Source organism: Pelobates fuscus, chromosome 2 (genome assembly GCF_036172605.1).
Source record: "Pelobates fuscus isolate aPelFus1 chromosome 2, aPelFus1.pri, whole genome shotgun sequence".
Taxonomy (NCBI): Eukaryota; Metazoa; Chordata; class Amphibia; order Anura; family Pelobatidae; genus Pelobates; species Pelobates fuscus.
Window position 1 is genome coordinate 339116595 of NC_086318.1, and position 27788 is coordinate 339144382.

Consider the following 27788-nt stretch of genomic DNA (forward strand, 5'->3'; position numbering starts at 1 on the left):
TTTTTTTAGGGCCCCACCCGCCGCTCAGGGGTGGGGGCCGGGGGGGAGGACATTACGTTCTCCCCCCTATTGGTATTTAGGGCCCCCACCCGCCGCTCAGGGGTGGGGGCCGGGGGGGAGGACAATAGGTCCCCCCATTGGTATTTAGGGCCCCCACCCGCCGCGCAGGGGTGGGGGCCGGGGGGAGGACAATAGGTCCCCCCCTATTGGTATTTAGGGCCCCCAGCCGCTGCTCAGGCGTGGGGGCCAGGGGGAGGTCAATAGGTTCCCCCCCTATTGGTATTTAGGGCCCCCACCCGCCGCTCAGGGGTGGGGCCGGGGGGAGGACATTAGGTTCCCCCCTATTGGTATTTAGGGCCCCCACCCGCCGCTCAGGGGTGGGGGTGGGGGGAGGACAATAGGTCCCCCCTATTGGTATTTAGGGCCCCCACCCGCTGCTCATGGGTGGGGGCCAGGGGGGAGGACAATAGGTCCCCCCCTATTGGTATTTAGGGCCCCCACCCGCCGCTCAGGGGTGGGGGCCGGGGGGGAAGACAATAGGTCCCCCCCTATTGGTATTTAGGGCCCCCACCCTCCGCTCATGGGTGGGGGCCGGGGGGGAGGACATTAGGTCCCCCCTATTGGTATTTAGGGCCCCCACCCGCCGCTCAGGGGTGGGGGCCGGGGGGAGGACATTAGTTCCCCCCATTGGTATATAGGGCCCCCACCCTCCGCTCAGGGGTGGGGGCCAGGGGGGAGGACATTAGGTTCCCCCCCAATTTGTGTTTAGGGCCCCCACCCACCGCTCAGGGGTGGGGGCCAGGGGGGAGGACATTAGGTCCCCCCCTTATTCTTGTTTAGGGCACCCACCCACCGCTCAGGTGGGTGGGCGCCCATCACTATTGTTGCCAGAAAGAGTCCCTGTGGGTTTTAAAATTCGCCTGCCTATTGAAGTCTATGGCGGTTCGCCGTGTTCGCCCGTTCGCAAACATTTGCGGAAGTTTGCGTTCGCCGTTTGCGAACGGCAAATTTCATGTTCGCGACATCACTACATGGTTTGCAACAAGCAAGGTAATGGCATCAGCAGAGTTTTTGACCCATAAACACTTTCATGAGCTGTATTGCTTAGGGTGCTTTCATTGCCCATTTAATTGTAGTAATGTATTAATGTAATTATTTTTAATAATAAACCACTCCCAAAAGATAGTAATGTATTGATGTAATTATTATTATTTTTAATACATCACTCCCAAAAGAGCACTTGCTGGATAGGTCTGGTCATACCATGTTTGCCTTTAAGGAAGTCTAATTATAGGCAAACTGGCAGACATTTATCAAAGTGTTCTGTTCTAAAAAGTGGTGCACAAATGTAAAAGTAGTAGAATTAACATCATGCCTGCTGGTTTAACTGGTAAACATAATGATTGCTACACTTTTATTACATCAGACCACTTTTGAGAACAGAGCAGTTTGATATATCTCTCCCAATGTGTTATATCATATATTTAGCTTTTTTTTTTTTTTTTTTAGAATAAAAGGAGAACTGTCATTATTAATGATACATATTTTTTTTAAATTCTTTATTTTTGCGTGCACATAGGTAACAATGATGCAAACTTGGCCACAACAGCTTGTGTTCACGATGTTATCAGACATTTACAACAGCTATAGCTTTCATATCTATGCACATTTTTATAATATAAGGTTACTTCTAGAGAAAAGAAAACTTTGTAGTGGTACCATTAGTGCCCTTTGTGGGGGTGATGTGAGCGTGGTGCTGCTCTCTATGTGTCTGCCCTGGAGGGTGACCCCCTTTGCCTTTGTTCAATGTAGTTGTTTTCTAAGTGGTCCGTAGTGTGTCGGCCGGGGGGGGGGGGGGGAGGGGGGGTGAGGGTGTAGTGCAGTTTAGTGATATCTTTGCTTGGTAGGCAGCTGCCACCCTGTGTGGGTACTCGTGGTATGTTTGTGACGTTTTGCACATGTATGCAGTCTATTGAGTCAGCCACTAGGTGTTGCGGGTTATATGGTGGTGGCAGTGTTGGTTACACTAAGTGGGTCTCGTTAGGAAAAGCAGTGCGTCATTATGTGAGCATGTTAGAAAACACAAAATAAATTATTAAAGAAAATAAAAAGGTGTTGGCGGTTCTGCTGAGATTGAGTCTCTGGCTTCATGGGACGTTCCGTCTGCGTGAATGGTGGACTGGGAAACAGGGGAGAGTCACTTTAAGTTGGCTTGTCGATGGTACCTCAGGTGGGCAATCCGCCTGGGGAGGTTCTGGAGGAGTTCCGTGGGGTAAAGTCCCGTATGTTATCTGGGTTCAGTTGGGCTATGCTCTGTCTGGTCGCCGGTGCCACTTGAAGGATGCCTGTTGCTTGCAGGTGAGTTTCAAGCTCCTGTTTGTCTTGCGCCTTATATGTAGACCCGTTGAAAGTGAATGATAAGGCACGAGGGGTGCCCCATCTGTATGGGATTTATCTGGCCCGAAGATGGTGTAGAAGGGGTTGTAGGGCTTTTTGCCAGGCTATCGTGTTCCTGGTCAGATCTGGGAATGCTGTCAGTGATGCCCCTTTAAACAGTAGGGTTTTTTTTCCCTGCAGTGCGGTCATGAGCGAGTTCTTGTCAGCTAGTGTTTGGAACCTCAGTATGAGGTCCGCTGTCGGTGCTCAGGGTGATTTCGGCAACCTGAACATGCCATCAATTTTCATGGTTTTCATCCGCTTCGGTGGGAGCAGGACTTCGAGGAGGCGCCTGATGTAATGGGGTAAGTCATCCAGGCCTACTGACGCCGGTATCCCCCTCAGCTTTAAGTTGTAGCGTCTCCTTTGGTCCTCTATGGTATCAAGCCTGTCAATGGTAGCGGTTTGCCATTTGACCAGGTCTGTAACTTTCTGTTCGATTGCATGAAGCCTTGTGTCATGGGTGTTTGAGCTGGCCTCTAACTGTGCGATTTTTGTCGTGGTGCCTTCAATGGCCTTTCTATAGTAGGCCATATCTGCCGCCAAATCTTTGCGGAGTTCCGCCAGCATTGCCTTGAGTTGGTCGGCTGTGACCGGGTCCCCAGATTTTGGGGGTACCTGTCTGCTGTCCGGTGGGTGCCTGTAGGATGCTCCTTCCAGGATGTCGGTGGCGAAATCATCCGAAGAGTAGGAGGAGAGGTCGTCTTGCTGCGCCATTTTGGGCCATGCGGCCTGTTGCGAGAGCCGAAGCATCTCGCCAATGTCCCTCCCGTGGGGGCTTTTTTCGGCTTTTGCCTTCTTGGATTTCCTGCCCATGGTCTTTCAGCCCGTGCTTGGGTTGTTTGTGGGGAGGTTTTGGGCCCGATTTCCACCATAAATCTCTGTTTTTGTGAAGCGATACATATTTTTTTTAATTCTGTATATTAATGTTTTAAGAAAATGTCACCTTTTTATTTGGCTGAGCGGCCATGTTGAGTCAGATTCTATTGTTATTTGACCAAGTGCTCTAGCTGTAAAACCTAACTAACTTGCTATTGCAGCTTCACACAGAGCACAAAGAGCATCCACATTAGCATGCAAGTAAAGTTGAGCAGTGGTTGTTGGTCAGATATCAGTAGAGTCTGATCCAACATGGATGTTAAGCTAAAAAAAAAAAAAAAATCAATGTAATTGAAAAAAATATACATTTAAGTTTCAATAAACATAATAAACTTTATTAAAAAATGAGACGCGGGAATGTATTGACAGTTGTCCTTTAATTCAACCTAATTTAATTCGGAGACTATTCACATAACGATCATTCACTCAATATATACCCATATGTTTAGAGGTGGAATTTGATAATAAATATTCCTGGATTGTATGATAAAGCATCGAACCATTTTCATGAAAGATCTACTACATTTATTGATTTTACTCAGGACTTGTTATTCCCACTTAATACTGATTTGTGGTCTCTGAATAGCACCATTAATTTTATGTTCGTGATAATATGGTTTTATTTTGTTTTATTATTATTTATGCTTTGTACTATGAATCTTGCAGCTAAATAACGTTTTAAAGCTGTGACATTATTAATCCGTTTTAAGATTAAATAGAGCAATATAAATCATTTGTTTTATCAAACATATATTGTCAAATGTAAATATATATGTTTTACATTATAAATATATTTATGGGAAGACTAAACATAAATAAAAAAACAAAAAAAAAACACAAAACCAGTTTTAATTCCAAAATAGGCAATTCATTTTACAATAAAGAAGATTCAAATGTATCATGGACAGCATTAATACATCCCAGTCAACAAACATCCACTATCCTGAGAACTATATTTCATTATATAAGATAATCTTATCTCATAGACGTCAATAGGAAAACTACTATTATTTTCCCATTTTCCCATTAGAAGGTGCTCTCACAAACCATTATCATGCTGCTGTAGAGGTAAGATGTTGAAGGTGCACCCCTAACATTGATTTAAGTCCTAGTCATCTACTTATAGTTGCCTTATGGTAATTTACCCTTGATGCTTTCCCATCACTCACTACTCCCTCTATTCTCTCTATTGTATTTCAAATAGAAATGTCCCGAATAGTTTGCTGGCGAATAGTTCCTGGCGAACATCGCTTGTTCGCGTTCGCCACGGTGGGCGAACATAATCTCTGTGTACCATTTGGGTGCTAACCTGCTCTTTTGCATAAGTTTAGGTATGAGGTTCGGGTTACCTGTCTGAAGATAAAGAGCATTAAAACTGACTTTATATATGCCAGATAGTTGGCATTTCTATTTATGAAGTCACCATCCTAGGAAATCCTCATAAACTGCAGCACAAATAAGTCCTTATATTCATCTGCTCTTGTATTAACACTATTCTTGTCATGTTAATAAACAGCGGTGACATTAACAATTAGTGATGTCCCGAACGGTTCGCTGGCGAATAGTTCCTGGCGAACATCGCTTGTTCGCGTTCGCCACGGTGGGCGAACATATGCGATGTTCGGTGCGCCCCCTATTCGTCATCATTGAGTAAACTTTGACCCTGTACCTCACAGTCAGCAGACACATTCCAGCCAATCAGCAGCAGACCCTCCCTCCCAGACCCTCCCACCTCCTGGACAGCATCCATTTTAGATTCATTCGGAAGCTGCATTCTTAGTGAGAGGAGGGACAATGTAGCGGCTGCTGATTTAATAGGGAAATCGATAGCTAGGCTAATGTATTCAGTGTCCACTACAGTCCTGAAGGACTCATCTGATCTCTGCTGTAGCCATTTTTAGGGCTAGAACATCAGTCTGCTTTTTTATTTTCCCCTGTGTAATCTAATTGCAGTTGCCTTCCTGCCAGCGTGTGTCAGGCTCACAGCGTATACTGTGCCCACTTGCCCAGTGCCACCACTCATATCTGGTGTCACAATAGCTTGCATTTAAAAAAAACTAAACTTTTTTGACTGTAATATTATAGCAGTCAGTTTCCTTCACACGTGTGCGTTTCAGGGCCTGCCAGGGCACAGTGTCACACCAGTGCAACTCATATCTGGTGTAACAGTAGTGTACATTTAAAAAAAAAATGTTTTTGACTGTAATAGATTGAAGGCAGTTAGTTGTCTGCAAGCATGTGTGTCAGGCCTACAGCATCTACTCTGCCAACTTCTGCCAGTGCACAGTGCCACTCATATCTGTTGTCACAGTAGCTTGCACGCATAGTACCACTAATCGAAAAAAAATGACAGGCAGAGGCAGGCCACCCCGCAGGGGCCGTCGTGGTCGTGGTGCTGTGATTCCCTTTGGCCCTAGAATAATGCCCAGTGTTCAGAGGCCACGTACCCTGAACTCGAAAAGTTCTGAGGACATAGTTGACTGGCTAACACAGGACATCCAATCTTCTACAGCTTCCGCTCAGAACCTTGACGCACCATCCTCCTCCAGCTTAGCTTCGGGCACCTCTCAAGTTACCACTCGCCCGCCTGCCGCCACCACCAACACTTGCCACCACCAGAATGCCGTCATTGCAGAGCTCAGCAGTGTGGCATTTTTGTGTGTGTGTCTGCCTCTGACAACAGCGATGCCATTTGCAACCTGTGCCAAAAGAAACTGAGTCGTGGGAAGTCCAACACCCACCTAGGTACAACTGCTTTGCGAAGGCACATGATCACACATCACAAACACCTATGGGATCAACACATGAGTACAAGCAGCACACAAACTCAAAGCCGCCATCCTCCTCCTGGTCCAGCATCTTCAGCCATGTCAACCACTGCTGTCCTCCTTGCCCCCTCTCAACCATCTGCCACTCTGTATCTCGCCTTGAGCAGTTCATGCTCCTCTGCCAACAGTCAGGTGTCTGTCTAAGGACATGTTTGAGAGTAAGAAGCCAATGTCACAAAGTCACCCTCTTGCCCGGCATCTGACAGCTGGCTTGTCTGAACTCTTAGCCCGCCAGCTTTTACCATACAAGCTGGTGGAGTCTGAGGTGTTCTAAAAATTTGTAGCTATTGGGACACCGCAGTGGAAGGTACCCGGCCGAAATTTCTTTGCACAAATGGCAATCCCCAACCTGTACTCGATTGTGCAAAAGGAAGTAATGGCATGTCTGGCACACAGTGTTGGGGCAAGGGTCCATCTGACCACCGATACCTGGTCTGCAAAGCATGGTCAGGGCAGGTATATCACCTACACTGTGCATTGGGTAAACCTGCTGACGGCTGCTAAGCATGGAATGCGTGGCTCTGCAGAGGAGTTGGTGACACCACCACGACTTGCAGGCAGGCCTGCTGCCGCCTCCTCTACTCCTCCTACTCCATCCTCTTCCATAACCTCCTCGCCTGAGTCCTCTTCTGCTGCTGCATCTTGCTCCACATCAACGGCACCCCCTCAGCTCCCCCCCCCAGTGTCACGCCGTCTTGGGGTTGACTTGCCTGAAAGCAGAGAGTCACACCAGACCAGCACTCCTGTCCGCCCTGAACGCACAGGTGGATCAGTGGCTGAGTCCGTACCAACTGGAGATCGGCAAAGTGGTTTGTGACAACGGAAGAAATTTGTTGGCAGCATTGAATTTGGGTAAGTTGACACATGTGCCGTGCATGGCACATGTGTGCAATCTGATCGTACAACGCTTTGTGCATAAGTACTCAGGCTTACAGGTTCCTACACAGCCATGGCGCACTTTTCAGATATCCAGCGGCGAAACAACATGCCAGTGAGGCACGTTGGAATTCAACACTCCTAAAGTTCGACCGCCTGCTCCAACAAGAAAAAGCAGGTTAACGACTATTTGTATGACTGGGGTGCTAGGACAGCCTCTGCGGAGCTGGGATTTTTTTTGCCCCGTTACTGGACGCTCATGCGCAATGCCTGTAGGCTCATGCGTCCTTTTGAGGATGTGACAAACCTAGTCAGTCGCACCGAAGGCACCATCAGCGACATCATACCATGTGTGTTCTTCCTGGAGTGTGCCCTGCGAAGAGTGCTGGATCAGGCCATAGATGAGCGTGAAGAGGAAGAGTTGTGGTCACCATCACCACCAAAAACAGCCTTATCAGCATCGCTTGCTGGACCTGCGGCAACACTGGAAGAGGATTGTGAGGAAAAAGAGTCAGAGGAGGAATGTGGCTTTGAGGAGGAGGAGGAGGAGGAAGACCAACCACAACAGGCATCCCAGGGTGCTCGTTGTCACCTATCTGGTACCCGTGGTGTTGTACGTGGCTGGGGGGAAGAACATACCTTCAGTGAGATCACTGAGGACGAGGAATGGGACATGAGTAGCTCGGCATCCAACCTTGTGCAAATGGGGTCTTTCATGCTGTCGTGCCTGTTGAGGGACCCTTGTATAAAAAGGCTGAAGGAGAACGACCTGTACTGGGTGTCCACGCTACTAGACCCCCGGTATAAGCTGAAAGTGCCTAAAATGTTACCGAATTACCGCAAGTCGGAAAGGATGCAGCAGTTCCAAAATAAATTAAAAAGTATGCTTTACACAGCGGATAAGGGTGATGTCACAGCACAATGGGAATCTAACAGGGGAAGAGGTGAAAGTAATCCTCCTCCTCCCACGACCACGCCGGCAAGGACAGGACGCTTTACAGACGTGTTGTTGATGGAGGACATGTGGAGCTTTTTAAGTCCTTCGCATCGCCACAGCCCTTCGGGGTCCACCCTCAGAGAACGACTCGACTGACAGGTAGCAGACTACTTCGCCTTAACTGCAGATATCGACACTCTGAGGAGCGATGAACCACTTGACTACTGGGTGTGCAGGCTTGACCTGTGGCCTGAGCTATCCCAATTTGCGATAGAACTTCTGGCCTGCCCCGCTTCAAGTGTTCTGTCAGAAGGGACCTTCAGTGCAGCAGGAGGTATTGTCACTGAGAAGAGAAGTCGCCTAGGTCAAAAAAGTCTAGATTACCTCACCTTTATTAAGATGAATGAGGGATGGATCCCGATGGGACTGACAGTGGGCGATACATTTGACTAAAAAAGGCCTGATGAGGGGGACGTAACAGGGATTAAACTGATAAGAATAGTACTACTTAACACACCACTCCTATCTGGTGGCACATTAGATTGCACGCGCAGTGCCCCAAATTTGAAGTAGGAGGACCGAACAAGCATCTTTTTCCATCTCCCGGTTCCTAAAATCGATGCCATATACACGTCCCCTAATAGGGGACATAACAGGGATTAAACTGATAAGAATAGTACTACTTAACACACCTTATAATAACGCAGAGAGAGGCAACGCAGAGAGAGGAGTCTGAAGAAGAGGAGTCAGAGGAGGAAGGTGGCTTTGAAGACCAAACACAGCAGGCGTCCCAGGGGGCTTGTTGTCACCTTTCAGGGACCCTTGGTGTTGTACGTCGCTGGGTGGAGGAAGAGATCTTCAATGACATAAGTGAGGACAAGGAACGGGACATGGCTAGCTTGGTATCCAACCTTGTGCAAATGGGGAGTTTGTGGTTGTGCAAATGGACTGTTTGCGGTTGTTTGCGGTGCGTTAAACGGGGAGTTTGGTCTGTCACTGTAAAGCGGGCGTAACCCTTACACTACCTGATTGATACAACATCATACCTGATGTTTTAAAGCACGTTATTCCAAACAATTTAGGAATGTTAGGTGATTTATGCCCTTTATGGATTAAAACCAGACTCTGCATCAACTATGTAATTTTCCATGGGAGTTTTGCCATTGATCCCCCCTCCGGCATGCCACAGTCCAGGTGTTAGTCCCCTTGAAACAACTTTTCCGGCACTATTGTGGCCAGAAAGAGTCCCTGTGGGTTTTAAAATTCGCCTGCCTATTGAAGTCTATGGTGGTTCGCCCGTTCGCGAACATTTGCGGAAATTCGCGTTCGCCGTTCGCGAACGGAAAATTTTATGTTCGCGACATCTCTAATTTCCAACTCTAAATAAGGGTAAATTACAATCTAGAGTCTGTAACTAATCAATTCAGAATCAAGTTGCACTGCACCTAGGGTTCATTTATGTATTTTATTAAAACAAACCACATGTGCACCTGGCAATGTTTTCACAAAGGTACTATAGTACTGAAACGTTGCCGGATCCACCTGTTGTAGTTTGTATTAATAAAATACATCACTGAACACTGAGTGCAGAGCATCTTGATACTGAATTAAACTCTAGGTCTCGAGGGCTGAACCCATATCTCCACCACCAGAACAATCAAGTGAGTATCTTTTCTACATTTATGGTAACAGTGACCAATCAATAACATTATCTTACTTTAGTCTGGAATTGTGCAATGGTTTTATGCAATCATGCTCCAAAATTCATAGACCAGTAATGCCATTTCCTGATCAATCATGGCAGCATTTGTCATCAGAATACCCCACGCAATACTCATCCACAACTTGTAGGTCATAGTGGGATCTGGAACCCTGTAGGGGATCAATTATCTGTTGGCTAGAGGAGGTGTGTGACAACCTCGAATATTTAGCCTGGTGCCTTGCCTTTACTGGCTGAGGCACCGTTGCCCTTCCAGGGATGTTTGTGCGGAGCCCGTTCATGGTCAGATCCATTATGTGAATCCTCTGTCACCCTTTGTGAATAATTGGGGTTCACCCAATGTTAAAAGGGGGTCACCCTTTAATATAAATATTGGAGGTTACCCAAGTAAAGCATATGGGGATTACCCAAAGATGTAGCAGTAAATGGGGGTCTCCCATTTTATACATTATATATGTATATATATATATACACACACATACACATATATATATATATATATATATATATAAACAAAGACACAGTGGTTAGCTAAGTAGTGGAGAAAATTACCACTATAGCAAATAGTGGTCACCGCTTACAATAAAGGGGGTCACCCTTTGAAATAAATCTTGGGGGTCACCCAAGTAAAACATATGGGGGTTACCCAAAGATGCAGCAGTAAATGGGGGTCACCCACTTTATAAATAATAAATAATACACACACACACATATATATATATATAAACAAAGACGCAGTGGGTAGCTAAGTAGTGGAGAAAATTACCACTATAGCAAATATGGGTCACCTGTTACAATAAACCATTTAGGCAGATTAATGTTTGGATTTATTTATATGATTTAGACAAAAAATAAATAAATATATAATTCCACTTTAAATAGATGAATAGATAAATAGGTAGAAACTATTTAGAATGTATTTTTTAAAAATATGATTGTGTAAGTGTAGTACAAAGAAATATATTTCACAAGAAAAACTTACCTTGGGACTTGGTGACTTGATGAAAATAAACTGCTGAAAAAAACCAAAATGGCTGCCAGCTCTGAAGGAGGCGGTGGCCACCCGTGTCACAGGAAAAAGGCAGGAAAAATGGGCAGATGGGCCGCGCAATACTAGCAGCAGTGAGGCCCGACTAGTAGAGTGTCGGGAAGAAAAGAAAAAAGCAGTGATTAGATTAGATCATTAGGTCAGCAAAAAAAAACTAAACTGAAATGGAGGGGAATAATTAGAGCTGAGGATAACTGGATAAAATTACTTAAGAGCAGGGCCGGCGTGTTCATAAGGAGGCACAGGCGGCCGCCTTAGGGCGTACCGGTTCCGGGGGCGCAAGATTTCAGTGACCGGCAGGAGGGAAGCTCTCCCTCCTGCCAGGCCATCTTCTGGACCCCCGGCGTGGCGTGCGGCAGTGCTGTGATCAGACGCGGTTAGGGAGCTCTAATCTCACCGCTCTGCTCCCTCGTGCGCTGTCTGCTGATGCCGCGGGAGCTGGAATATGACATCATATTCCGGCTCCCGTGGCATCAGTAGACAGTCCGCAAGGGAGCAGTGCGGTGAGATTAGAGCTCCCTCGCTGCATCTGATCACAGCACTTCCGCACGCCGCCCAGCAGCCCCACTGGACCCCAGGGAATGATTCCTCATCCACACCAGCTCTCCAGGTAGGGAGGCTGGGTGGAAAATGTTTATTTATAAAATAATTAGTGAGTGTATGTGATGTGTGTGAGTGTCTGTGTGTGAGTGTCTCTGTGAGTGACGGTCTGTGTGTCTGTGAGTGACTGTGTGTGTGTGTCTGTGTGTAAGAGTATGTGTGTATGTTAGTGTCTGTGTGTGTATGTGTGTCTGTGTGTGTATGTGTGTCTGTGAGTGTATGTGTGTCTGTGAGTGAGTGAGTGTGTATGTGCAGTGGCGTACATACCAAGGTCGCAGGGTCGCGGCTGCGACCGGGCCCGGCCCACCAGGGGGCCCGGCCGCCCCTGCGACCCGGTATGTATGTCACTTGGCCAGCATCTTCTCCTGGGGGGCCCAGGAGCCGGCCACCTCCGGGCCCCCCGAGGCTGGCCCTGCTGTCACCCGGCTGGCCGGTCCTGCGGGCGCGCGAGGGAGCACTCTCCCCTGAGTGCTTCCTCTTCAGCTCCCTCGCGCACCGCAATGATACCGGAGCCGGAAGATGACGTCAACTTCCGGCGCCGGGATCAGTACGCGGCGCGCGAGGGAGCTGAAGAGGAAGCACTCAGGGGAGAGTGCTCCCTCGCGCGCCCGCCTGCTTGCCTGCCCGCCGGGTGACCGGCCCCCCAGGAGCCCAGCAGCACCACTGGACCCCAGGGAATCCCCTCAGCACTCCAAAAGGTAAGGAGGCTGGGGGGATTAAATTAAAAAAAAATGTCTTAGTGTGTGTGTGTGTGTGTTAGTGTGTGTTTTACTGTGAGTGTTAGTGTGTGTGTTAGTGTTACTGTGAGTGTTAGTGTGTGTGTGTTAGTGTGTGTGTGTGTTAGTGTTACTGTGAGTGTTAGTGTGTGTGTTAGTGTTACTGTGAGTGTTAGTGTGTGTGTGTTAGTGTGTGTGTTAGTGTGTGTTTTACTGTGAGTGTTAGTGTGTGTGTTAGTGTTACTGTGAGTGTTAGTGTGTGTGTGTTAGTGTGTGTGTGTGTGTTAGTGTTACTGTGAGTGTTAGTGTGTGTGTTAGTGTTACTGTGAGTGTTAGTGTGTGTGTGTTAGTGTTACACACTAACACTCACAGTAACACTAACACACACACTAACACTCACAGTAACACTAACACACACACTAACACTCACAGTGTGTTAGTGTTACTGTGAGTGTTAGTGTGTGTGTTACTGTGAGTGTTAGTGTGCGCGTTACTGTGTGTGTTAGTGTTACTGTGTGTGTTAGTGTTACTGTGAGTGTTAGTGTGTGTGTTAGTGCGTGTTACTGTGAGTGTTAGTGTGTGTGTTAGTGTTACTGTGAGTGTTAGTGTGTGTGTTAGTGTTAGTGTGTGTGTTACTGTGAGTGTTAGTGTGTGTTAGTGTTAGTGTGTGTTTTACTGTGAGTGTTAGTGTGTGTGTTAGTGTTACTGTGAGTGTTAGTGTGTGTGTTACTGTGAGTGTTAGCGTGTGTGTTAGTGTTACTGTGAGTGTTACTGTGTGTTAGTGTTACTGTGAGTGTTACTGTGTGTTAGTGTGAGTGTTAGTGTGTGTGTTAGTGTTACTGTGAGTGTTAGTGTGTGTGTGTTAGTGTGTGTGTTAGTGTGTGTTTTACTGTGAGTGTTAGTGTGTGTGTTAGTGTTACTGTGAGTGTTAGTGTGTGTGTGTGTGTGTGTGTGTTAGTGTTACTGTGAGTGTTAGTGTGTGTGTTAGTGTTACTGTGAGTGTTAGTGTGTGTGTTAGTGTTACACACTAACACTCACAGTAACACTAACACACACACTAACACTCACAGTAACACTAACACACACACTAACACTCACAGTAACACTAACACACACACTAACACTCACAGTGTGTTAGTGTTACTGTGAGTGTTAGTGTGTGTGTTACTGTGAGTGTTAGTGTGTGCGTTACTGTGAGTGTTAGTGTGTGTTAGTGTTACTGTGTGTGTTAGTGTTACTGTGAGTGTTAGTGTGTGTGTTAGTGCGTGTTACTGTGAGTGTTAGTGTGTGTGTTAGTGTTACTGGGAGTGTTAGTGTGTGTGTTAGTGTTACTGTGAGTGTTAGTGTGTGTGTTAGTGTGTGTGTTACTGTGAGTGTTAGTGTGTGTTAGTGTTAGTGTGTGTTTTTCTGTGAGTGTTAGTGTGTGTGTTAGTGTTACTGTGAGTGTTAGTGTGTGTGTTACTGTGAGTGTTACTGTGAGTGTTAGCGTGTGTGTTAGTGTTACTGTGAGTGTTACTGTGTGTTAGTGTTACTGTGAGTGTTACTGTGTGTTAGTGTGAGTGTCAGTGAGTGTGTCTGTTGAGTGTGTCTGCTAGTGAGTGTCAGTGAGTGTGTTACTGTGTGTGTCTGTTACTGAGTGTGTTTGTATTAGTGAGTCTGTTTGATGTCTGTTAGTGAGTGTATGTTTGTAAGTGAGTGTGTATGTATGTCTGTCGCTGAGTGTGTCTCTGTCAGTAAATGTGTGTGTCTGTTAGCTAGTGTGTATGCGTGTGTTAGCTAGTGTGTATGCGTCTGTTCGTGAGAGTGTGTATGTGCGTGTCTTCAGCACTTACCTTTCTCCAGCGCCGGACTCCCTTGGCGCTGGGGATCCCTCCGCCTCTCAGCTCCGAATGCGCATGCACAGCAAGAGCCATGCGCGCATTCAAACCGCCCATAGGAAAGCATTACGCAATGCTTTTCTATGGACGTTCAGTGTCTGAGAATCGCGGAAGCGCCTCTAGCTGCTGTCAGTGAGACATCCACTAGAGGCTGGATTAACCCTCAGTGAAACATAGCAGTTTCTCTGGGTGTCTGTAGTGGTCCTTTAAGTGTGTGTGCATTGGTGTACATACCGCGGTCGCAGGGGTCGCAGCCCTGCAACCCCTGCGACCAGGTGCCCGCCGCCATGTGTTGCGGCCCCGGCCCGCGCAGAGTAAGCGTGTGGGGGGGGGGGCCCATGGATCAATTTTCGCACCGGGGCCCCATAGGTCATGTGTACGCCACTGTGTATGTGTGTCTGTGAGTGAGTGTGTATGTTTGTCTGGCGGAGTGGCGGACTGACCACTCGAGCAGATCGGTCATGGACCGAGGGCCCGAGTGAGTCAGGGGCCCGGCTGCACACATGATTTTGAAGTGGAGATCAGAGATCTCCATAGTCAAAAGGAAGGTTGCAGGGGCCCATGATTACTTAGGAGGGTCCCTGCAACACACCTCCTTGCAAATAAATCCCCCGTTAATTGTGAGACCTGGCAGCATACATGCTCTCACTGCCAGGTCTCATCTCTATGCCTGCGATCAGTACACAGTGCTCCGTGTGAGGATGGGAGGGGGCAGGAAGTGCCATCATACCCCTGCTCTGCTTGCTCTCCTCTCACACGGAGCTCTCACAGCATGGAAGGATAGTGAGAACTGGAGCCTGGCACAGCAGATCCCTCCCAGCCCCCAGGTGCTGCTTGAGAAAGCTGGGGGAAGGAAAAAAAACATCAAACTGGTGCAGGTAAGCAGGCTAGGGGAGAGGAATAAGTGGGCTTAGACAGGGCAGCGGCACAAAGGGTGTTTTTGTAGAGGTTTCAAAAACATCTCTCATTTACACACTCTGACACAGGTTTCAAATACACCTCTCATTCACACACTCTGACACATGTTTCAAATACACCTCTCATTCACACACTCTGACACAGGTTTCAAATACACCTCTCATTCACACACTCTGACACAGGTTTCAAATACACCCTAACATTCACACATCAACATTCAATACAAATACACTCCTGCTTTTACAAACATCTGTTCTACTCACTCATGGAACAATGCATTTACCCATTTACGCTACATGGACATCTGCATTTTATACTCTCTGGCACTACACAAATTATACTGAAGGATTTCACATATCAACATTACACACACTCACACATATACTCCTACTTTGACACAGAATGAAAATATGAAATTATGAAAGATATACACACAGGGTTATTCATTAAAGTAAGAATTGCAAAAAAAATCAAAGTCAATTTAAAATGAAATTCCTAAATAATCAAAATGAACAACAAAATTGAATTGGATAATTTTTCCAATACAACTTTTTAGGCCTATATTTTAAAATTCACTTTTCCTAGCAATTATTACATAAGAGAATAACCTTGACAGCGTGTTTTAAAAGTTATATTTAACATTTACGGAAGGGAACACTATGGTGTCAGGAATACAAACGTGTATTCCTGACACCATAGTTTTTTTTTTTTTAAAGCATAGTTTAGGTGGCTGTCCTTTTTGTCAGAGTAGTAAAAGGTGATTTTAACCACCTTTATTCCAGCGCTGCTCCAGTCTCATCATTAAGCAACTCTAGTGGCTGTCTGAATGACTGCCACTAAAGGTGTTCCTAGGCAGCCATGTAAACACCTCCTTTTCTGAAAAGCCAGTGTTTACGTTAAAAAGCCTGCAGGAAATAGCTATGGGCATTAGAACAACGACATTAATCTGTAGTTATTCTGGTGACTATAGTGTCCCTTTAATACTTAATATTTGGTTTTCGAAGGGTCTAGGATCTAATTTTGCCCGAGGGCCCAGAAGGCTGTCAGTCCGTCCCTGCTTCCAAGTAGCAATCCCCCCAAACACGAGACCAAGCTCCGTCTTGAGGGTAAAACAGGAATCTGTTTAATGAGGGCTACCTGCCCGGTATTTATGCAGGTCTCCCACCTGGTGGACACTCCCCTAGGGGACCAGATGGAAGACTGAGACATATATTGGACAGTAGCCAATCACAGTGGCCCAGGTTTAAACACTCCTCTTTACACAAGTAAATCTCTCCTCTCTATCCTGGAGATAATTGGGAAGAAATCCAATTATCTCCAGGAATAGAGGCAAACCGCCATTTTATATGGTACAGAAAAAACACATAAAAATACATAACTTTACAAATACTGAATACATTGGATTCATGCAACGTATCCCCAGATAGCCTGGATCTGAATGCATATTACTACCGAATAGCTGTTTTTTCCCATGTTATTTATTGTGTTTCTACCTTAGTCTTGGTTTCTGCCCTCTCCCCTCCTTGCTCTTTACTTCTCTGGGGCTTGAGGGGCTTTTTGGATCTTACTGGGGTTGCATGCAATGTTGAATTAGGCCACTTATATAAGCTGTTTAAAGGGATTTCACCCATAACCTTGTATTAACTATTAGAGCATGGATTAGTGCGTCTGCACTTAGGGGATAAGCCTCCTACTGTATTTTTACTGCACTGTGCTACTGAATGGAGACATGATTTTGCAGCCCCTGTTAACTGCTGGGCATGATTTCCAGGACATACTGCTTAAAGGACTATTATCTCCCATAACCTTGAATTAACTGTTTATGCACAGATTAGTGCTCTCTGTCAGAGCTGTGGCCAGCACTCAAGGGTTCAAACCCTGTGCACCTGGGGTGAGCCACCCTGCTATATTTATTCTACACTGAGCTACTTTATGGAGACATGCTGTTGCAACCTCTGTTAACTGCTGGACATGATTTCCAGGACATACTACTTAAAGGAATATCTCTCATAACCTTGAATTAACCATTTGAGCACAGATTAGTGTCTCTGTCAGGGCCGTGGCCAGCACTTAAGGGTTCATACCCTGTGCACCTGTGGTGAGACCTCTACTATATGTGTGCTGCTGAGTGGAGGCATGCTATTGCGACCTCTGTTTACTGGGTGAACCCCAGTCTATTTTATTTGGCCACTGTTAAAATTACAACCCTGCAGGGCTTTCTGTAAGCATTGCCTGCTACTATGGTAGTCTGGACTGTTTGCCCTGCATCCTGAACTTGTCTACTAATTTGGGCCTTCAACATGGGTATCCCATATCATGATAAATCTACCTGTCTACTTTTTTGGGTGAGCAATTTGTCACGCAATTTGCCACTATGGAAGATTCCCTGGCTAACCCAGTGGAATTTCATGCCATGATACACACCCCGTTGTCTGCATTCATGAAGAAAACACACTCAAATGTACTGACAGGAGGGCCTGTCTCCTCACCGGTATCGTCCACTAGGGGGCAGACTCTGATGCATGGGATGTCTCCGCTAAGGGGTCCCCCCCATCATAGCAAGCACCACTGGAATAGTGAAGACCCTAGACCTCTACGGTCTAAGGACAAAGCCCCTGCCAAATGCAGTATGCCAACTCCGGCCAGGGCTGCTATCAGAAATTTTGGGGCCCCTGACAAAGCACAAGGTCTGTGTGTGTGTCAGTATAGTGAATCCAAAGTGTGTGCATAGTTTAGTGAATGCAGAGTGTGTGTTAGTGTGTAATGAACGCAGAGAGTGTGTCAGTGTAATGAATGTAGTGTGTGTGTTAGTGTGGTGGAATCTCAGTAAAAATAAATTTACTAGGACAAGATTGCCACGTGGTATGTGCACTTGCATATGTTGATATATCGGTCGGTTGGTTGCACGTGGCAACGATACAATCAGTAGTGTAAGGAGCATGTGTAGGAATACAGGATATACGAGTATTTCCCCTCCTCCATTGTGCTGGGCAAGCCAGGTGGTCAAACAGGAATTTAGTCTCTATTCGGTTGATGGATAAGAGTATGTGTAGGTTGAACTGATTATGGGAGGAGCTACATGCCTATATAAGGGACCTACACTGTATGATCAGGGCTCAGACTTTGCTGTTTTTTGGTGACATTAGTCCCTCTGAGTCCCGGTCGGTGAATCGAATAAAGAATCTCTTCCTTCCTGAAGAAACCTGTGTCCATCTCTCTGTGCTTGGCTTCTGTCAGTTTCTCCGGTATCATTTGGTGCAATTGGCCGGGAAGCTCATCGTTCAACGGTAGCTGAGAAGCAGAGGCGTGAGACGGTCTATCTTTGCCCACGCTCTCTACGGCTGCACCCCTGAACTTCTGCGTGGACCTCCCTTCGTCTCGGCGCCACTGGTCTGTTGTCCAGGAGATCATCGGCCTTTACGTAGTAAGTGCTGGGGTGTCCCCGTCGATGAGTGTGAACTCAGGTTCAGGAACGAGGAGGTAAGACGACCACTGTTTTAGACGGTGGACTCACTAGGGGTATTGGATACCGATTGTGCGGTAGGCCCATAAGGGGTTATTTGTATATGGAATCTGCCCCCTCCATTGGAGGGAAGGAGCGAAGGCGCACCGCTAGTAATTAAACGCCCTGTAGTCAGCCTGTTTAATTTTGGTTTGGAGTCAGGCTGGGTTCTGTGTAAATAGCCCAAGCTGGACACCGGTGTCTTGTCTAGACTAGCGTTCTAGGGTGTATATTACGTTCGCTAGGTCGGATGGACCGGGAGACTAAGCGGCGTCTGTGTAAATTCGGTCCACTAGATCTCAACCTATCTTGGCTAAGTGGGAAGGTGTGTAAATTTGGAACCCACTAGATTTTTGATAGAGTATATAGACTAAGAGGGTGCTGTTGTAAATTCCGCTATATGTGGTGCTTGGGCAGCGTGGCTAACCAAAACGGATGTAAATAGTTTTAGGTAGTCCATCGAGATACTGGCCAATAGATTAGTTGGGAATTGTAAATGTGTTAAAGATTGTTTTAGTAGCGTGTATATCTTGGTAGATAGCGTGAGCTCTGCCGTCTAGCGAGAGTGTGAATAGTGTGTAACTGTATTATAGCGCACGGTACCATAACCATGTATAATTACTGATACTGTAAATAACTACTAATAACTGTCGTCTATGTTGTATGTTTAACACCATAACCACTACTAATTGAACTGTGACTTTAAATTGTACTCTAACCAATGCTAACCGTACTATAACTACTGTTTGTAAAGACGATGTTACTGGGGTATGTTATAGACGGGTAATTCAGATATAGGGAATTATAGCGTGGGTGACTGTATAGTTTCGCCAAGAGGCGCAGTAATAGTTATTTAGCGACTGGTGTAACAGGTGTGTGTGTACGGGAATTCCCTGAGTGTTTTTTTGTGTGCGTTTCGGTTAGTAACTGTACCACGTGGTGCTGTTGCCGAGGGAATGGGTGTGACCGTTGGAAGTGTGTTTGTTTGGTTTCTGTTGGAGACGACGCTTCATTGTTAGTATGGGTGCGTCAGATTCAATGATTATGGATCCCTTAGGATGTATGTTGAAAAACTTTAAAAAGGGATATACTGTGTATGATTTTGGGGTAAAAATGTCTCCAACACGCCTGACTACTTTATGTAATAGGGAATGGCCTACTTTGGTGGCTGCATGGCCACCACGTGGCAGTTTGGATCCTAATCTGGTACAGCGTGTACACGTGGCTGTATCAGGTAGGCCGGAACTTTACGGCCAGTTTCCGTATATTGACTGTTGGAAGCAGGCCGTAAATGACTTGCCAAAATGGATCCGGGTATGCCACGAGGAGCAATGTCGCCTCATGGTGGCCAGAACTCGCTTGTCCACTAAGGCCGTAATTACGCCCATTTTGGACACGCCTCCTGAATCCGAGATCCCCATGCCGCCCCCTTACTCCTCCTCCACAGGAAGAGGAAGAGGAGGTGCTGTTGGTAACGCTACTCACCTTGCCCTGTGGTTCCCACCTACCCCCTCCTCTAATTCAGAGCCCAGCCCTCTTGTTTTAAACCCTCCCCTTCCGGTACCTACCTCCGTTAACCCCACCTATCCAGATTTGATGTCATATCTAGTTCCTGGTCAGGCTCATCCTAGCCCGGCCCGGAATATTTTACTCACTGATCTCCCCTTCAGTAAAGCGTCCCCTTCCCCTCGTCTTACTACCCCTCGACCGAAACCCCTAACTGACGTTTCTAAACGAAGCCCCATACTAACCCGACAACTGACCGGTACCCTCCAACCCCGACATTATCAAATGCCTCTCCGACTGACACCAGGCCCGACACACATTAACGGTGACGGCCAGTTACAACACGCTGATCCTGTATTCGTCTATGTTCCCTTCACTACTACTGATCTATTTAACTGGAAGACCCATAACTCATCATACACCGATAAACCTCAAGCCATGACGGATTTGTTTACCTCCATAGTCCAGACACATAATCCCACATGGGCTGATTGCCAGCAACTGCTTATGACATTGTTTAACAACGAGGAAAGGACACGGATAAACCAAGCGGCAATTAAAGCGCTGGAAGAAGTGGCCCGTACACAAAATCAGGCCAACCCAGCAGCATGGGCCGCAGCACATTATCCAAATACTGATCCGGAGTGGAATGTCAATGGCGCAGATATGGCCCATTTAAAAGCATACAGGGACGCTATTATTGTTGGCATGAAAGCCGGAGGAAAAAAGGCGATTAATATGTCTAAGACGGCTGAGGTATGGCAGAAATGTGATGAATCACCCAGTGCCTTTTATGACCGATTATTGGAGGCATACCGGTTGTATACCCCCTTTAATCCAGAGGCTCCTGAGAATTCCCGAATGGTTAACTCTGCCTTTGTCAGCCAAGCCTACGGAGATATAAAGCGCAAGCTACAGAAGTTAGAAGGGTTTGTAGGGATGTCCATAACCCAACTAATGGAAATAGCAAATAAGGTCTATATGAATAGGGAGACAGAGATGAAGAAGGAGGAAGAGCGAAAGATGCGAAGGAAAGTGGATATGCTAGCGGTAGCTATCGCATGCGTAGATAGAAGGGAAAAGGAAGCTTATAGGGGAACGGATAAAGGCGAGAATAAGTGTAATGGGGAGCCTTTGAGTAGGAACCAATGCGCGTACTGTAGGGAAGAAGGGCATTGGAGAAGTGAGTGTCCACGGAGGGAACAATATGAGAGAGACAGACCTAGGGCAGGGTATAGTAATAATTATAGAGGCAGAGCGAGAGGAAATAGTGGGAATAATAGAGGAAGTGTTAGTGGAGATAGATATTACCCAGCAGCGCAGAGACCCCGAGAGAGAGAGGATAGGGACTTTGTGGGTTTGGCTGACACAGTCATGGAAGACTATTGATACTGACCGGGCTCCATCCCCCTATGGTCGATGTAGCAATAGGGGGAGAAAGGAGTTCTTTCATGATTGACACTCGTGCTGAACATTCGGTGGTGACTGACCTAGTCGCTCCTCCTTCAGGAAGAACTATCACCGTAATAGGAGCAACTGGAAGGAGTGCCGCTAAACCGGTTCTTAAAAGTCGACTCTGTACATTGGGAGGCCACATAGTGAAACACCAGTTCCTTTATATGCCTGAATGTCCAGTCCAACTGCTAGGACGTGATTTGTTGTTGAAATTACAAGCACAGATAACATTTCTACCTAACGGAACAACATCTTTGAAGTTCAATGGACCCTCAGGTATAATGACTATATCTGTACCAAAGGAAGAAGAGTGGCGACTTTATACAGTGTTGACTAGCCAAAACCCTAAGAGTGATGGATCCTTGTTCAATATACCAGGAGTGTGGGCAGAGAATAACCCACCAGGACTTGCTCGTAATATCCCACCAATTCGTATCGAACTAAAGCTTGGGGTTTATCCAGTAAGCCTGAGACAATATCACATTCCACAAAAGGCCAAGAAGAACATACAATCTTATTTGGATAAGTTCATAAGGTATGGTATCCTAAAATTCTGTACTTCCCCCTGGAATACCCCATTGTTGCCTGTTCAAAAGCCCGGTACAGATGAGTATCGCCCTGTGCAGGACTTGAGAGCAGTCAATGATGCGGTAGTAAGTATACATCCAGTTGTGCCCAATCCATATAACCTGCTTGCTTTAATTCCGGGCGGGGCTACCTACTTCACAGTTTTGGATCTCAAAGATGCCTTCTTTTGCCACTATGGAAGATTCCCTGGCTAACCCAGTGGAATTTCATGCCATGATACACACCCCGTTGTCTGCATTCATGAAGAAAACACACTCAAATGTACTGACAGGAGGGCCTGTCTCCTCACCGGTATCGTCCACTACGGGGCAGACTCTGATGCATGGGATGTCTCCGCTAAGGGGTCCCCCCCCCATCATAGCAAGCACCACTGGAATAGTGAAGACCCTAGACCTCTACGGTCTAAGGACAAAGCCCCTGCCAAATGCAGTATGCCAACTCCGGCCAGGGCTGCTATCAGAAATTTTGGGGCCCCTGACAAAGCACAAGGTCTGTGTGTGTGTCAGTATAGTGAATCCAAAGTGTGTGCATAGTTTAGTGAATGCAGAGTGTGTGTTAGTGTGTAATGAATGCAGAGAGTGTGTCAGTGTAATGAATGTAGTGTGTGTGTGTTAGTGTGGTGGAATCTCAGTAAAAATAAATTTACTAGGACAAGATTGCCACGTGGTATGTGCACTTGCATATGTTGATATATCGGTCGGTTGGTTGCACGTGGCAACGATACAATCAGTAGTGTAAGGAGCATGTGTAGGAATACAGGATATACGAGTATTTCCCCTCCTCCATTGTGCTGGGCAAGCCAGGTGGTCAAACAGGAATTTAGTCTCTATTCGGTTGATGGATAAGAGTATGTGTAGGTTGAACTGATTATGGGAGGAGCTACATGCCTATATAAGGGACCTACACTGTATGATCAGGGCTCAGACTTTGCTGTTTTTTGGTGACATTAGTCCCTCTGAGTCCCGGTCGGTGAATCGAATAAAGAATCTCTTCCTTCCTGAAGAAACCTGTGTCCATCTCTCTGTGCTTGGCTTCTGTCAGTTTCTCCGGTATCATTTGGTGCAATTGGCCGGGAAGCTCATTGTTCAACGGTAGCTGAGAAGCAGAGGTGTGAGACGGTCTATCTTTGCCCACGCTCTCTACGGCTGCACCCCTGAACTTCTGCGTGGACCTCCCTTCGTCTCGGCGCCACTGGTCTGTTGTCCAGGAGATCATCGGCCTTTACGTAGTAAGTGCTGGGGTGTCCCCGTCGATGAGTGTGAACTCAGGTTCAGGAACGAGGAGGTAAGACGACCACTGTTTTAGACGGTGGACCCACTAGGGGTATTGGATACCGATTGTGCGGTAGGCCCATAAGGGGTTATTTGTATATGGAATCTGCCCCCTCCATTGGAGGGAAGGAGCGAAGGCGCACCGCTAGTAATTAAACGCCCTGTAGTCAGCCTGTTTAATTTTGGTTTGGAGTCAGGCTGGGTTCTGTGTAAATAGCCCAAGCTGGACACCGGTGTCTTGTCTAGACTAGCGTTCTAGGGTGTATATTACGTTTGCTAGGTCGGAGGGACCGGGAGACTAAGCGGCGTCTGTGTAAATTCGGTCCACTAGATCTCAACCTATCTTGGCTAAGTGGGAAGGTGTGTAAATTTGGAACCCACTAGATTTTTGATAGAGTATATAGACTAAGAGGGTGCTGTTGTAAATTCCGCCCTCTAGTTCGCTATATGTGGTGCTTGGGCAGCGTGGCTAACCAAAACGGATGTAAATAGTTTTAGGTAGTCCATCGAGATACTGGCCAATAGATTAGTTGGGAATTGTAAATGTGTTAAAGATTGTTTTAGTAGCGTGTATATCTTGGTAGATAGCGTGAGCTCTGCCGTCTAGCGAGAGTGTGAATAGTGTGTAACTGTATTATAGCGCACGGTACCATAACCATGTATAATTACTGATACTGTAAATAACTACTAATAACTGTCGTCTATGTTGTATGTTTAACACCATAACCACTACTAATTGAACTGTGACTTTAAATTGTACTCTAACCAATGCTAACCGTACTATAACTACTGTTTGTAAAGACGATGTTACTGGGGTATGTTATAGACGGGTAATTCAGATATAGGGAATTATAGCGTGGGTGACTGTATAGTTTCGCCAAGAGGCGCAGTAATAGTTATTTAGCGACTGGTGTAACAGGTGTGTGTGTACGGGAATTCCCTGAGTGTTTTTTTGTGTGCGTTTCGGTTAGTAACTGTACCACGTGGTGCTGTTGCCGAGGGAATGGGTGTGACCGTTGGAAGTGTGTTTGTTTGGTTTCTGTTGGAGACGACGCTTCATTGTTAGTATGGGTGCGTCAGATTCAACGATTATGGATCCCTTAGGATGTATGTTGAAAAACTTTAAAAAGGGATATACTGTGTATGATTTTGGGGTAAAAATGTCTCCAACACGCCTGACTACTTTATGTAATAGGGAATGGCCTACTTTGGTGGCTGCATGGCCACCACGTGGCAGTTTGGATCCTAATCTGGTACAGCGTGTACACGTGGCTGTATCAGGTAGGCCTGAACTTTACGGCCAGTTTCCGTATATTGACTGTTGGAAGCAGGCCGTAAATGACTTGCCAAAATGGATCCGGGTATGCCACGAGGAGCAATGTCGCCTCATGGTGGCCAGAACTCGCTTGTCCACTAAGGCCGTAATTACGCCCATTTTGGACACGCCTCCTGAATCCGAGATCCCCATGCCGCCCCCTTACTCCTCCTCCACAGGAAGAGGAAGAGGAGGTGCTGTTGGTAACGCTACTCACCTTGCCTTGTGGTTCCCACCTACCCCCTCCTCTAATTCAGAGCCCAGCCCTCTTGTTTTAAACCCTCCCCTTCCGGTACCTACCTCCGTTAACCCCACCTATCCAGATTTGACGTCATATCTAGTTCCTGGTCAGGCTCATCCTAGCCCGGCCCGGAATATTTTACTCACTGATCTCCCCTTCAGTAAAGCGTCCCCTTCCCCTCGTCTTACTACCCCTCGACCGAAACCCCTAACTGACGTTTCTAAACGAAGCCCCATACTAACCCGACAACTGACCGGTACCCTCCAACCCCGACATTATCAAATGCCTCTCCGACTGACACCAGGCCCGACACACATTAACGGTGACGGCCAGTTACAACACGCTGATCCTGTATTCGTCTATGTTCCCTTCACTACTACTGATCTATTTAACTGGAAGACCCATAACTCATCATACACCGATAAACCTCAAGCCATGACGGATTTGTTTACCTCCATAGTCCAGACACATAATCCCACATGGGCTGATTGCCAGCAACTGCTTATGACATTGTTTAACAACGAGGAAAGGACACGGATAAACCAAGCGGCAATTAAAGCGCTGGAAGAAGTGGCCCGTACACAAAATCAGGCCAACCCAGCAGCATGGGCCGCAGCACATTATCCAAATACTGATCCGGAGTGGAATGTCAATGGCGCAGATATGGCCCATTTAAAAGCATACAGGGACGCTATTATTGTTGGCATGAAAGCCGGAGGAAAAAAGGCGATTAATATGTCTAAGACGGCTGAGGTATGGCAGAAATGTGATGAATCACCCAGTGCCTTTTATGACCGATTATTGGAGGCATACCGGTTGTATACCCCCTTTAATCCAGAGGCTCCTGAGAATTCCCGAATGGTTAACTCTGCCTTTGTCAGCCAAGCCTACGGAGATATAAAGCGCAAGCTACAGAAGTTAGAAGGGTTTGTAGGGATGTCCATAACCCAACTAATGGAAATAGCAAATAAGGTCTATATGAATAGGGAGACAGAGATGAAGAAAGAGGAAGAGCGAAAGATGCGAAGGAAAGTGGATATGCTAGCGGTAGCTATCGCATGCGTAGATAGAAGGGAAAAGGAAGCTTATAGGGGAACGGATAAAGGCGAGAATAAGTGTAATGGGGAGCCTTTGAGTAGGAACCAATGCGCGTACTGTAGGGAAGAAGGGCATTGGAGAAGTGAGTGTCCACGGAGGGAACAATATGAGAGAGACAGACCTAGGGCAGGGTATAGTAATAATTATAGAGGCAGAGCGAGAGGAAATAGTGGGAATAATAGAGGAAGTGTTAGTGGAGATAGATATTACCCAGCAGCGCAGAGACCCCGAGAGAGAGAGGATAGGGACTTTGTGGGTTTGGCTGACACAGTCATGGAAGACTATTGATACTGACCGGGCTCCATCCCCCTATAGTCGATGTAGCAATAGGGGGAGAAAGGAGTTCTTTCATGATTGACACTCGTGCTGAACATTCGGTGGTGACTGACCTAGTCGCTCCTCCTTCAGGAAGAACTATCACCGTAATAGGAGCAACTGGAAGGAGTGCCGCTAAACCGGTTCTTAAAAGTCGACTCTGTACATTGGGAGGCCACATAGTGAAACACCAGTTCCTTTATATGCCTGAATGTCCAGTCCAACTGCTAGGACGTGATTTGTTGTTGAAATTACAAGCACAGATAACATTTCTACCTAACGGAACAACATCTTTGAAGTTCAATGGACCCTCAGGTATAATGACTATATCTGTACCAAAGGAAGAAGAGTGGCGACTTTATACAGTGTTGACTAGCCAAAACCCTAAGAGTGATGGATCCTTGTTCAATATACCAGGAGTGTGGGCAGAGAATAACCCACCAGGACTTGCTCGTAATATCCCACCAATTCGTATCGAACTAAAGCTTGGGGTTTATCCAGTAAGCCTGAGACAATATCACATTCCACAAAAGGCCAAGAAGAACATACAATCTTATTTGGATAAGTTCATAAGGTATGGTATCCTAAAATTCTGTACTTCCCCCTGGAATACCCCATTGTTGCCTGTTCAAAAGCCCGGTACAGATGAGTATCGCCCTGTGCAGGACTTGAGAGCAGTCAATGATGCGGTAGTAAGTATACATCCAGTTGTGCCCAATCCATATAACCTGCTTGCTTTAATTCCGGGCGGGGCTACCTACTTCACAGTTTTGGATCTCAAAGATGCCTTCTTTTGCCACTATGGAAGATTCCCTGGCTAACCCAGTGGAATTTCATGCCATGATACACACCCCGTTGTCTGCATTCATGAAGAAAACACACTCAAATGTACTGACAGGAGGGCCTGTCTCCTCACCGGTATCGTCCACTACGGGGCAGACTCTGATGCATGGGATGTCTCCGCTAAGGGGTCCCCCCCCCATCATAGCAAGCACCACTGGAATAGTGAAGACCCTAGACCTCTACGGTCTAAGGACAAAGCCCCTGCCAAATGCAGTATGCCAACTCCGGCCAGGGCTGCTATCAGAAATTTTGGGGCCCCTGACAAAGCACAAGGTCTGTGTGTGTGTCAGTATAGTGAATCCAAAGTGTGTGCATAGTTTAGTGAATGCAGAGTGTGTGTTAGTGTGTAATGAATGCAGAGAGTGTGTCAGTGTAATGAATGTAGTGTGTGTGTTAGTGTGGTGGAATCTCAGTAAAAATAAATTTACTAGGACAAGATTGCCACGTGGTATGTGCACTTGCATATGTTGATATATCGGTCGGTTGGTTGCACGTGGCAACGATACAATCAGTAGTGTAAGGAGCATGTGTAGGAATACAGGATATACGAGTATTTCCCCTCCTCCATTGTGCTGGGCAAGCCAGGTGGTCAAACAGGAATTTAGTCTCTATTCGGTTGATGGATAAGAGTATGTGTAGGTTGAACTGATTATGGGAGGAGCTACATGCCTATATAAGGGACCTACACTGTATGATCAGGGCTCAGACTTTGCTGTTTTTTGGTGACATTAGTCCCTCTGAGTCCCGGTCGGTGAATCGAATAAAGAATCTCTTCCTTCCTGAAGAAACCTGTGTCCATCTCTCTGTGCTTGGCTTCTG